Raw genomic sequence first — 14810 nt, forward strand, 5'->3', positions numbered from 1 at the left:
CTTTTCATATGGACATAGCGGGACGTTTTTGGGACACACATCTGATTTTACAGGCCGACACAAACCCATGGTCAGTACAAGGGATAGAACTTTCCTTTCTTGCCTAATTATAAGCTTATTCATGTAGCAGTTTAGTTGCATATCCTGTTTCCTGTAACATGTAGGTATTTTAGATACAGAAATAAATATTGTATGCAACTATTACAGTACATATGGGGCATAATTATGTACTACAATCCCAGGACATTTGCCACATTTAATATATATGGTAAGGACACAACTGCCCAAAGAGAGAGTGTCCCTTGCAAAGTGAGACAGGTGGTAACACTATCATTGGCTCATGTACATAGCACATATTTGTAATAGTGTATAGGCATATACTCTCCATATCCTTTGTTCATAAAGGTTGGTAGTGGCGGAATGTGTGATTGCTATGGTCTATGTTATACACATATATGAGCACTTCAACTGCTGTATATGGGAGACCTACGGAATCCCAAAACCACAGTGTTCCGATGCACACAGTACCAGGACCAGACTCCCATACCCCACATTACCGACATCGACAGTAACTTGCGAAGGTAACATGAACATGGAACACACACATGCACACACAGACACACTGTTACCCAACGCATCCAAACAAACCATCCTACACTACATATGAGCAGGTGGCCAAGCCTCCCTACACCCCCCCCCCATGTAGGTGTCTGCGCCACCCACACCACCGCCTGCTTTAATATTCTACATACTAGGTTGCGCAAACAGACGCACAAAGCTAACCCACAACCACACATTACAGTCCCCCAAGAACACTCACCACACACAGAACACACAATTACACACACTACAGCCCTAAAAAACACACGTACACACTGTAAACTACCCAAACTGCAACACAAGAAGCACTGACTAACTGTCCATTAACATCGTGAGATTACACCTTGCCCAGCTGGTGTTTCGGTACTGTGTTCTTTCGGACCTTAAGCCTCGGGATTACGCACGTTGGTATGTAAAGCAGTCGGTATGTGGTAGGTATCCCATTTATATGTACCTCCATTGTTATGTAGATGTTGTTAACCTATCTATATTTCTACATATATATGTATATCCCCATATATCGACATATGTCTCTCTCTCTCCCTCTCTGTCTCTCTCTCTCTCTCTCTCTCTCTATATATATATATATATATATATATATATATATATATATATATATATATATATATATATATATATATATATATATATATATATAAATAAAACATACACCTTTCATTGGGTACATGCCAGTTTGTCCTATTTCAACACATTCCTACCTTTTGTGTTTTATCCTATCAGTATATACAACTGCCATTGGTACATCTCAGGTAGCTTAGTGGTATGTTATTGTGATGAATGTGTACATGGTTGCGTGTTCTAATCCTGGCAGTGATATCTTACCTCTCAGAGCAGGCACTGGTAATGCAAGGGTGCTTAACCCACATTTCAGCGGTTGTGTGTTCCACGTTTATTATTCTGTGGAGAATTACCTATATATGCAAGCTGTGTTTAAGGTATACTATGTAACATGTGCACATCTGTGAGGACTCCTGTCAGGGATACTCCCCATTATTTGGAACTACATCCCTGATTACATTATACAAAATCCCTCACTGACACTCTGGGGAATCCTTGCAGAGTGGGTGGTGAACAGTAGCTACACCCCAGGGATCCCGCAAGTGGCTCTGATCCACAGAGGGACAGTTAGTTGATCAATGGGGTGGCGACAGCAGACACGTTTTGCCTATGCTTATTTGTGGCCTCGGCGGTTGACCATGTACCTACCTATGTATCTATGAACCTGTACATACAGTATGGACACATGCTGATGGCTTAATTTACTGTTCAGGTATTGACTTACCTTGTGCCAATGGCGGTTGTGTGTACAATAGTTGAGGGCTACCTATGTAGGATGCACACAGTAGACCACCTATACATGACAAGTTACAGGTGGTCGTGTGTGTGTGCCATCCATGTTTGCTGTGTGTGCATGTGGAGAAGGGTGTCAGTCCATGAGTGCCTACACTGTCAGTGTGTGTGCTATACATTCCCTCTTTGCCAAGGCATGGGCATACTGGGCACACCTCTGTCTGCCTACTGGGGCTAGCACAGGATGTTCATGGTCTGAGTCCCCCTGTGCCAATGGGTCCCTTGGCAATGGTGGTGGGCTGTGAAGGCCCTCACCATTCTGTCCATGCTGCAGCTGTTTCCACAGGATCATACTGTGTAGCATGGCACATACTATGAAGATGTGGGCACACATTCCTGGAGAGTACTGCAAGGCTCCACCAGATATGTCCAAGCAATGGAACTGTGATTTCAGCATCCCAAACACATGCTCTATGATGATTCTGCTTTCTGCGTTTGCCTCATTATGGCATTCTTGCATGGTTGTGTGTGCATTTCTGATGGGAGTCATCATCCACAGTTCCAGTGCATAGCCAGCATCCCCCACCAGGTGGCCATATGGGATGTCCCCCCTGGCAAATACCTGATACATCTGTGAGGCATGCCAGATGTGGGAGTTGTGATAGCTTCCAGGGCTGCCAGCACACACATCCATGATAATGCCCTGGGCATTGCACATGACCTGGTAGTTGATGGAGGGGAATCCCTTGTGGTTTATGTAGCGCCTACCCTGTTCACCGGGTGGTGACTTGATGTGTATGTGTGTGCAGTCTATTGCACCCAGTACCTCCGGGTAGTCTGTCACACAGTGGAAGAGACGCATATTGCTGGCCAACTCCTCCTGCCTTTGGGGGAAGTATATGTGCTCATTGGCATGTGATAACATGGCATTCAGGAACTGGTGGAGTACCCTGGATGCTGATGCCTGTGAGATCCCCATGATATCCCCAGTTGGCCTTTGGACAGTACCTGTGGCTAGTATTCTCAAGCTTACACATACCTTCATGTCCACTGGGATGGGTTCCCCTCTGTTACTTCTGGCTCTGAGGCGTGGCCGGCACAGTTCAACAAGTTGCTGTATGATGTCCCTGTCCACCCTGTAATGCACTACTATCTCCAGATCATGTAGCCCCTGGTAGGTTACCCAGGGTCTGAACACTCATCTCCTCCTCCGGTGCCTGAGATGGTTGTCAGCATCATCCTCCACACCACCGTCAGTCTCCAACACATGTTGGTGAATCAAAGTTATGGCATCCCCTAACATATACATATTAAAAAATCCCCGTTTGTATACACCAATGGTGCAGAGTGTCTGGTAATACACAAGTGTGTGTGGGGGGCTTTCACACCTTATACTATTGTGCAATGGATGATGCTGGTGTAATTGGGTGTGTTTGTGCTATTCCAGCTGCAGGGTATCTTAATTATTGGTTTTACAGCAGGTACTGCTATTGTGGGGCCTTTGGTGTTGACTTACTCTTGTCTGCCGTGATTCATCTATTGCCCTTTACTTCTCTTTTTAACCCGATTCACCTACCATTGTCAGGCATGCATCCAGCTGCCGCCTTTCTTGTTCTGTGCTTCCACAACCCAGGATTGTGTTGGGAAATGTGTTATGTAGCTGATCTACTGCAAGTTTGCTTTGTTCTGCTGTGACAGTTCTCTTTTCTTTGCTGTAAGGCACCTCCCCTTTCCTGTTCTGCAGGTAGCTGCTAGCAGCCTTGTTAGCTGTTGTCTCTGGCACACTGTGAGTTTCTAGGTGTTAATTACTAATTTGTACTCCAATTACCATGCTGCAGCATTTCCTTATTGTCTTCCCATATCCTTCCTATTTCAGCTTTAGTGCGCACCACACACAACCATTTACCGGGTTTTGTGCGCATTTTCATCCATGTTTACATGAACTTTCGGTTACCTTGTGTGCTGTCAGCTAAGCAAAGCTATGGCTACTTCCACACCCCTATCCTGCGGCTTTGCTTAGCAACACGCAACATGGATTAGCAATGATCCAATGTGCTTACAGCTACGGTGGCGCGCCCCTCTCTTGATGTCATGTTTACCTCCTGGCCATTCCTCGGTGTTGTAAAGCTATGCCATGTAGTACATCCTTACGCCGGCAGGGCGGTTGTGATTCAGTATTACTTGACTCATTTGCATGGCATTGAATGCTAATTCCTAGTTACCACATGGAACACTGTCACAGACCCTTAGCAACCCTTGCGCCATGGTTGTGGTGTAGCATGCGTGCCATTGACTATTATGGGGATATCATGAATTGCGTTACATTACAGTTTTATGACATCTAAATATATTTCCCTTGTGATCCCATTTGCGCACTGATGCACTGCGGTTTTACTTTGCGTTGGTGTGGCCATGACATTAAATGTTATTTTTTATATGTTGTGCATGTTGTTTTATGCCATTGGTTATATATTTAGCCATTGGCATATATTAACATTATAATACATAAGTTTAGTCCACTTTCATAGCTCCAATTTTATGTTTGACAAAATGTAAACCGTTTTTTTTTTTTTGATTTACATTTCTTCATGCTTATGCTATGCCTGCATAACTTCATGAATTGCTATATACCTTCATTTGCATGCTACACTGCTGGGCATGGGGTAATTAGCATACATGCACCGGGAGCTGTGCAGCTCTGGTGTACGCTGGTAGTGCACGTGGAAACAGCTCTTACCTGAATCGCTCGATGGCCATATTTGGCACTAGATCGCCGATGCTACTCCGGCGCATGGCGCAAGCTTTATGAATCCTGGGGAATGTCTATTATAGTGGGGTAAGTATCATTATCAGTAAGTGACAATTTGACATCAAAAAGTGTCACCTGAATAAAGTCTGGATAACTCTGAGAAATGAATACTGAATATGTTATAGTCTTACCCATAATTGATACTTAGGTAATAGAATGGCTACAGTTTAATAGTTAATATATTTATAGCATATGCCATCAATGTTATGTTTGAACAGCCTTCTTGCATGAGTAGCATTAGTCTGCCTTAATGTTAACTTCAGTTTTTTGTATGTTCTTTTGAACTTAGATTTATTCCTTTGGGTTTGAGTTTTCATATATTGTTGCAATCACCATTTTTCCAATCATATAAATTAGTTAAATTAACATTCCTCTTGTAAGGAAATTTACTAGATATGGAATTCTCCACCAGGCGATGTGAACATTGGCTTTAGATGATTGTCAGTGTTGCAGTGACACCATGACCCATGTGCAAAAATAAGAAAAGGGATTATAGGTAGATGGCTGGATGGATGCATGGATTGAACTAAAAATGTCCTTAGAAGAGGTAGCTTCTATTGAGTCAGTTACATTTTTTAAAGGCTTGATATCCACTTCAGTTTGGTTTTAACATCATCCAGTCAGTTTCTACAGTGTAAAGAATTCATAGTTCCTGCAAAGTTTATTAATTTGTAGTCAAAATTTTCCTGGCAGTTAGAGGTTTAATGTGGTGTATAATAGTAAAGATCAGTGAACTGTGGATTGAATTACTCAAAGAGGGACCAAAATTAACATCTGTGACAATCTTTTCACAGTATGTTAGCATGGTGTCAAGAATGTTATTGTCCCTGATAGGTTCTCTCACTAATTGAATAGAACCATACTTGATAATCATGTTTAAAAATTCTTGCTCAGATTTATAGCTTGAGATGTAAGTATCCCATGTTTGAGTTCACCTAGACCTCCAATCAAAATCAAGGGTTTGTTTTGAATAAAGGTCTCCAAATTTAATAATCTTTTTCTTTTTAAACTCGCCCTTCCTCTGCTGCTGTCCGACTCTGGTTGAGCACCTGCACCTTCACTTTCACCCTGACTTTCCCCTTGTGATTTCGCATGAGTGGACACCCTCATCTAAACTATTGTCTACATTATAAGCCTATTGTTCTAAGCAATTTCTACAAACCCTGCTGCCTCTACCAAGCTTCCAATAGAGGAATCCAAGGAACTTTCACCCTGACTTTCCCCTTGTGATTTTGCATGAGTGGAAACCCTCACCTAAACTATTGTCTACATTATAAGCCTATTGTTCTAAGCAATTTCTAGAAACCCTGCTCCCTCTACCAAGCTTCCAATAGAGGAATCCAAGGAACTTTCACCCTGACTTTCCCCTTGTGATTTCGCATGAGTGGACACCCTCACCTAAACTATTGTCTACATTATAAGCCTATTGTTCTAAGCAATTTCTACAAACCCTGCTGCCTCTACCAAGCTTCCAGTAGAGGAATCCAAGGAAGTATGTGTATTTGCTACCTTGCCTTGAAATACTAAAGTCTGTAAGCCCTGCTAGGTTCTCAGCTTGCTCCTTGCCAGGAAAGCCAGCAGCCAAACCCCTCTTATTCTCCCTTTCTCCATTCTTCCCCCTTACCTAGTCCCCTGACCTTTCTTGCTCCCTTCTCCAATCAGTCCAACCCAGACCTGGGTTAGCCCTTGGTGTACTTAGGTGCAATTTCTGCTTTTGTCCTCTAGATGGCACCCTCTCTCCATTAATAGCTACTTCTACTCACTAACTCTACCTTACCCTTTAACTATAACTTTTCTTAATTCTCCCTCTCTCTGTATACTCTAATTTTTCTTTTTCTCTCTCTCTCTTATTTCTATTTTTAGTCCAATTCAGCCCATTACTCCTAGGCCTGGTTCACTTACCTTTCTGCTATACAACTTTCCACTGATAGGTTTTCGATCCTCTCCTGATCACTTTGGTTCTTACCGCTCCGTTCGCCCTTCGGGCTCACTCCACTCCCCTACCCTGCCCCCAAATTCCACCCGCCCCCATATCTCTACACTTATACCCTTATAACCACACCCCCTTCATCAACTACCAATCATAGAATCACTACCAACCACACCCTACAATTTCAAATCCACTCCCCTCAAATCTCCTTCCACTATCATCAGCTTAATCATCCAATACTTAACCCCTATTTATTACCTTCTCCTCTAACTACCATACATTCTTCTACCATGTCTTATCTCTAATGTTTAATAGTACTCTTACTCATAAACACTCTTACCACCACTTATCTCCTAACATCCTATGCATAACCCCTCTCCTTTACTCTTATCATCCCTTCCAAACAAACTCTAACACCTTTCCCAGATGTATCTAGAAGCTTTCACAATGCCATCTACATACCTAGTTTCTGTCAGGCTAAATATCATCGACTAATTCATATTAAATACTCAATTCTAACCAATAAAAACTTTTGTCACTACCACAGTAAACCTCCCCAATACTATAACTTGATATTACTTCACTCCTTAATAGATGGAGACATTCACCCCAACCCAGGCCCAACATCTCCCACATCCCATACAAACTGCAACCAATATAATACAATCACTTTACCATCAACCAAACCCTCCAAATCACTCTCAATAGCCCATCTAAACATATGTAGTATATGCAATAAAACACCACAAATTCATGCTCTCCTGGATGTCCAACAGTTCAACATCCTCTGCTTAACCGAAACATGGCTTAAACCCTCAATACAAGATACTGAAATTATCCCCCCAGGCTATAGTATCCTTCGACAAGACCGCATAAATAGAAAAGGTGGAGGGGTAGCAATTCTTTACAAGGCAGGATTACAAATCAACAAAATAAATCATAAACTACCCTCAGATAACAACATAGAAATAATTATGTCTAAACTGGAGCTTAACTCCCATAAATCAATTAACATCATCTGTACCTACCTTCCCCAGGTAAAAACCCCACAATACTTGAAGACTTACTTAACTGGCTTTCTTCTAATCTTCCTCAAGAAACAATATTTCTAGGAGACTTTAATATTGACTGGAATTTATGTAATAACACCAATCTATCTACTCTGATCAACCTCTATGGCTACTCACAATCTATAAACTCTGTAACTAGAATAAATAAACTCAATAATAAAGAAAGCATCCTAGATTTGATACTAACAAATTGTCCACAGCAAAACTATACAACAGGAACCCTCCCAGATGACCTTAGTGACCACTCTCTAATATATATTATCAGACATAAAATAAATTTAAATATCTCCACTTCAGTCAGAACTGCCCGTAGTAAAAAACACTTTGACCAGGAACTGTTTCTAAATGAACTTAAACAATGTAATTGGTCACCCCTTAAGTTCCTCCCTATAAATGAAGCAGTTAATTACTTCAATACCACTTTCCTAGCGATTCTAGACCATCATGCCCCAATGCGTTCCATAAGAATGAAAAATAAACCAGCCCCTTGGCTCTCAAATCATAGCAAGAAATGAATCCTTAGTAGAAATAAATCTTGGACTAAATGGCGTACCACAAAGAACATGATTGATCACCAAACTTTTAGACAACAAAAAAACCTAACAAAAAAGCTATCCTACAAGATAAAAAGAACTTTTATATTCAATTACAGCAATCATCCCTTCAACAACCTCAAAAGTTCTGGTCTACTATCAACACACTACTATCCCCAGGCAAAGCAGCAACACCTAATCCACTAGGCTCCAACCCTGGTTTTCCATTACAAACAGCAAATGCCTTTAATACTTTATTCACTATGGCTATACTAAATCTAGCTAACCAACAAAACCCTAATACCCCTAAGTTGCCCAGCCCAAACTCCACTCCTCCCCCTTTTCACCTTGAACCTATACCCACCTCCTATATCTCTTCCTTACTTCAAAAATTAAAACTTACTACCCCCTCAGCTGATAAATTGCCAGCAGAATACCTTAAAATAGGAGCCAAAGCCATTGCCTACCCAATCTCCATATTGATCAATAGAACTATAAAAGAAGGCACTATCCCAACAATTTGGAAAATCTCTCATATCATTCCTCTTCACAAAGGTGGTGACTCTACTGAGTTCTCCAACTTTCTCCCCATAGCTCTACTCTCTCCGCTTGCCAAAATAATGGAAAAATGCATCCACAAACAGTTAATAACCCACCTACTCCACTATAATCTCCTAGCTAACTGTCAACATGGTTTCTGGCCTTTCCACAGTACCACTGCAGCCTTGCTATCATTTACCAACTGTATCAACATAAATCGCCACAATAATATTTTATCCTCAGCATTCTTTGTAGACCTATCTAAAGCCTTCAACGTGGTCAATCATCAACTTCTCCTCCACCTACTAAAGTCCCTCTCTCTTGATAATCCTGCTATGAACTGGTTTACATCCTACCTGGAAAACCAAAAACAAGCAGCTCTCTGGCAAAACCATCTTTCAGACCTCCTGCCCACCTCTGTAGGTGTCCCCCAGGGCTCTAGTTTAGGTCCACTACTGTTTTCCATTTTCATAAATGACCTTCATCTCTCTAATCCACTCGCTACCTGCATCCAATACGCTGATGACTCTACCATCATTTGTTCAGCCTCATCTCTAACAGAACTTCATTCTCTAACACAAAAAGCCTTCTCCACTATAGAACAATGGTTCTCCAACCATTGTCTTCTCCTTAACCCAAAAAAACAAGCTACTACTCTTTACATCCTCTCACTGGTCTCCCCCTCTTCATTTTACATTTACATCCAACAATGGTACCATTATCTCTCCAGAACCCACCACCAAACTTCTAGGAATTACAATTGACAATCAACTAAAGTTTTACACTCACATAAATACTACAATAAAATCTATTAACAAAAAACTTGGAGCCCTCTATAGAATAAAACATTTCCTGACACCAGTAGCCAGAACCACTATAGCTAGAACCCACTTGATCTCTACCCTGTTATATGCTTCCCCCATATATACCAATCTTTTTAAAAATAATCTTAATAAACTAGCTAAATCATATAACAATATTGCCAGATTTGCTACAAACTCTCTATACAGGACTCATCACTGTCAGAATCTAAAACAACTAGGCTGGCTTGAATTACCTCACCTATTACAATTTAACCAACTTATAATCGCCCACAAAGCCCTGTACCAACCCAACAACACCCCAATTCTCTCTACCTTCATAAGACCATACAATAACTTGAGGAATCTGCGCTCTGCTAACAAAATGTTGATTCATACTTGCTTATCAAATAACTTAGCAGGTGATTCCATATTCTCTAATTCAGTTGGTAAAATATGGAATCAATTACCACAAGAACTGACAACCCTAATCTCTCTCTCACTATTTAAAACTAACCTAAAACTTTTCTTCTCTAACCACTGGTTATGCTCTTGTACCAATCCTGACTAACTGTTTTTTTCTCTAATTATCTGATACCCTCAAAACACATTTTTCTTAACCACAACCCTGCATTTATCATTCTTTATACTAGCCTTCCTTCTTGATTTCTAACACTGTCACTCACAAGTACTACTTAATCATGCTTAACTCTCCCACTCATTTTTTTCCTACTCCTTTTTAAATATTGTTAAACTAAGATGAATTTATTTCTTACTAATGCCTTTTTCTAATTTTTGTATTAAATATTTCTGTAAGTTTTTGTAGTATGTTTTTCACTGTTTTTTACTATGTTTTTTTTTAACTGGAGCTTTTCTCCCCGGGCCTCCACTGAAAATGGACATGTATCCAGTTGGACTAGCCCGGTCAACAAATGTAAAATAAAATAAAATAAATAAATAATCATAGGGAGGGGATTGTTTTCTATAAGTGCATATTATTCTGATACTGTCACCTATTAAAGGACCTTGGATGTCAGCTACAATTGTTTCTAAGTAATTGTTTACAGAACTTACATATGAGATTTAATAATTAGCAGTGATACACCATCACTATTTTTGTTTTGTTTTAGACATTCAACTTTCATATACTCAGGAAACAAAAGGTCACATGAATCCCACACTTCAGCAAATACATAAATACATAAACTAATTAATAAATAGTTGCAATTGTAAAAAATAAATGTAGATAAACAGTGAGACACAGACAGACTGCAGTGTCTTGCTAAAGGTAGGTATATATTTTATTTCTTCATGGTAATCAGTTATCTATTTCCTTTTATATGAAATGAAGTTATGTTGAGCTTTGCTTATTCAGACCAAAAAAAAATTTCTCCCAGGATTCATGAAGCTCGGCACAAGGATGGTTTTAGCCTTGTGCTGAGCGTCCTCCTTACAGATGGTGCAGCAGCGCCATATGAATATTTATGAGGGCACACTGCCACACCCTAGACATGCACAGGAAACATGTGCAAGTGCAGGGGGCATGTTTAAGTGCTCTATGGAGGCGTAAACATGCCCTACAGTTGCACAACCTACTATGCTTACTATTAGAGCCCCCCTCTAATAGTAAGCAATTAAGTCAGTGTCCGTGGATACTGAAATGTATGCTAAGCATACAAGAGTGTCCACAAACACTGAAATAAAATCAAAGTAGTAAACACACAAGCACGTAGTGGAATGTTGAGCCCCGTCCCTAGAACTATCACAATTAGATTCCCCCGTGTCCCTATTTTACATTTGTATTGCTTCATTATTGAAAGTGTAAGCGAAGCGCAGTGTGTTTGCACGTCGCCGCCCCATGCTTAGTGTAGCTTACACATCAAAATCACCCAAATAGAAAAGAACATGCGGAATCAACGTTAACGTCAATAGTGTAGTGGTTAGAGCATCTGCCTAACGAACATGCATTCATGATTCGAGTCCCACTATAGCACATATCATTTTCCATGTGGAATGTGTATATGAACATATTCATGCATCATTTTGCTGTGTAACCTACATAATAACATGTAAATGTGAACTGGAGTACCACATGAAATATTTAACTAATGTCATTCAATCAAAGTTATAGTGTCATAATGAATAAGGCACTAGTAAGCAGGTGTAAGCACAAATAAGTAGTAGTAAACATATATAAGTACCAGTAAGCAAGTCTGAGTGCGTTTGCACAGGTGTAAGCAGTGCTCAGCATTGGAAATGTATATAATTATGTAGATGTATGTGCATGTGTATGTGTTCCGCGGTGGTGGTGCTGCGGTAGCGTTGCCGCCTCACAGTACGATGCTGTACAGTTCAATTCTCAGCTAGAGCATCTTCTGCATGGAGACATGTGTGAGTGGGCATACCTTTGTTGAAGGTTGTGCATCAGGGCTGGTAACTCGGCACGTAAAAATCAACTACCAATCATTAGCGGACCGGAGTTCCGCTGTGGCGACCCCTAACCGGGAAAAGCTGAAAGACACAACATGTGCATGTATATGTACAGATATAATATATATATATATATATATATATATATATATATATATATATATATATATATGTATATATCTCTATGAAGAATGAACGTCGTGACAATAAAGCATACAAAAATAATGAGAAGGAAATGAACAGCAACTCCAGTATTATTCAGTGCTGTCAGCGTATGTCATATCAAGTTGGGGCAGGGGTGAGCAAAATACTACTACTCACACCACATGCAGGATACTACCAGTGGGAGTAACATTGTCGATCTGCTAAGTCTACTTTACAAACAATCACAGGGTAGTCCCTGGTGGGACTACCCAAAAATTGCTAGAATGGTTAGACCTCCGACCATTACACAAGCAAGGGCAGGTATGTTCAAGGACTAAATGGTGGGAGAAGCTGATGATACATGGATTGGGACAACATACGTGTAGGGTCCCTAATGCTGGGGAGAGAGCAATGTGTGGATGTGTGTCATGGCTGTGATAGCAACCGAATAATGGATGGTTTGCGCGCATGTTGAACTCAGGTGTGGTGGAGGAACTATGGGTATGTAATTATGGATCCAGGCATGTCAGGGTTGGATGGCCTGGTTCTAATTGGACCGCCCCATGGAGGTCAGCAAGTTCGTTATAAGTATATATGCATACACACATGCATACATCTATATGTAGAAGTACATTCCCTGTAACTTATTCATTCCTTTTGCAGACATAAATAACATGAAAGTGCCCCTACAAACCTCAACAGTAGATAGAATAATAGGTTGCGCATAAGAGGGAAGGGACAAATCTGCCAAAATGCAGAAGTGTGTACATTGTCCAAAGTCAGTGCTGTTCTCAAAAAATCGCATGTGAGGACTTTCTCACACATGGAATCATTCCTGTGATCTGCCTGATACTGCAACGCCAGTCACTAAACCAGTCCTGTTTGTAATATAATTTTGCTGAACTCATACATTAGCTCTCATGTGTAACGTGTACGTTAACACATAGTCATAGTTATTAATTTATTGTAGTGTCTTGTTAACGGGAGTAATGATGTAATGAAGTATAGAGTCTAATCTTGAAATAAAGACATATGTGTCCCAGGTGGTACAACACAAAAATTGTGAATAGTGTCCTATTGATCACTCATTTCACCAATGTGTGTGGACTAAACTTTTGGGATGTCTGAGGATACAAGGAGTGAGTCAACCCATGAGATGGGTCTACAGTAGTAGGGAGTGGCCAATGTGTAGTGATGTGGATACACCGTGTATCCAACTGGAGAATGGATGACTGCTGTGTCAGTGAACTGTTGAGTTGGGTATTTGGGGAATGAGGATCCATGTGTATATGGGTATATATGCAAATGATGCAGCACAGCAATAGTGTAGTGGTTTGAGCATCCGCCTAATGAACAAACATTCCTGTTCCGAATCCCACTGCAGTACATGCCATTTTCATTGGTAATCTGTATATGAACATAATTTGACATCTGTCTGCTGTATAACCTACATAATAACAATTAAAAGTGAAAAAAACAAAGAAATCAGAATAGATAATCCACCACTCAACACTTAAAATAAGAAAAAATAATAAAACAGCCACCAAGGACTAAATGCAGGTCTTCACTAATTTAATAAAACACAGAACCAAATAACTAAGTGCTTTCACCAGGCATAAACCGCTAGCCAATGGAATGACATATGTTCATAGGCTATGCCAATGGACATGAGGGGCCCAAGCAAGAAACATGTAACACGTAGCATGACCCCCCCCCCCTCCAGTTAGACAGAGGAAGCATGCACACAAACCCTCAATCAATGTAAATAGTCTACTGCTCCCCAGACCACAGGCAGGATACAACCGGCGGGGGAGGGGAATCTAATGAAATCTAATCTTGGAACAGACAGGAGCGCCCATTGTGGGATGCCTCAAAAATTTGCATATAACCAAAGGAAGCCGATACGATGACCATTCTGGCTGGGGTGTGTACATACCCAGAATACAAGGGTGGGAAAGCCTGATGACCCATGGGTCGAGACAACATACGACATGGGTCCCGTGAAGTGGAGAGTGGACAGCATGTAGTAGTGTGCTCAGATCCGACCTGCACCCAGAGTAAGGATGGGTGCAGTAGAGGAGGTGCAGGTGAGGGAACTATGGGTAGCTAGTTATGGGTCTAGATGTGCAGGTGTTGGCTGATGTGGGCCTATACGGACAGCCCCATAGATGTGAGCAAAAGTGTTCCTTGTGTAGAGGCATCAGCCAATGAGCAGCCACACCCGCTACAAGTCCCACTGCAGCAAAGTCTAATCTACATGGCAGAGAACGGAATAACCAAATGTAGATGTATATATGTAGAGGAATGTGTGTGCATATCTACCCATAGTGACATGGACATATACCTCTCCCTCTCCGTAGTACAAATGTATACATACAGAGACAGAATACATATACATACCCACATATAGATATATACATATGCAGACACCCATACACCCATATGTTGTTAGATATACATAGACAGCAATATATAAATGTATGCATTCATATACAGATATGTCTGTATATAGTAATGTCGATATATACATATATATATATATATATATATATATGTTTGTGTGTGTGTGTGTGTGTGTGTGTGTGTGTGTGTGTGTGTGTGTGTGTGTGTGTGTGTGTGTGTGTGTGTGTGTGTGTGTGTGTG

The sequence above is a fragment of the Protopterus annectens genome, chromosome 4.part1, assembly GCF_019279795.1.
Source record: "Protopterus annectens isolate FY-2018-M chromosome 4.part1, PAN1.0, whole genome shotgun sequence".
In the NCBI taxonomy this organism is placed as follows: Eukaryota; Metazoa; Chordata; order Ceratodontiformes; family Protopteridae; genus Protopterus; species Protopterus annectens.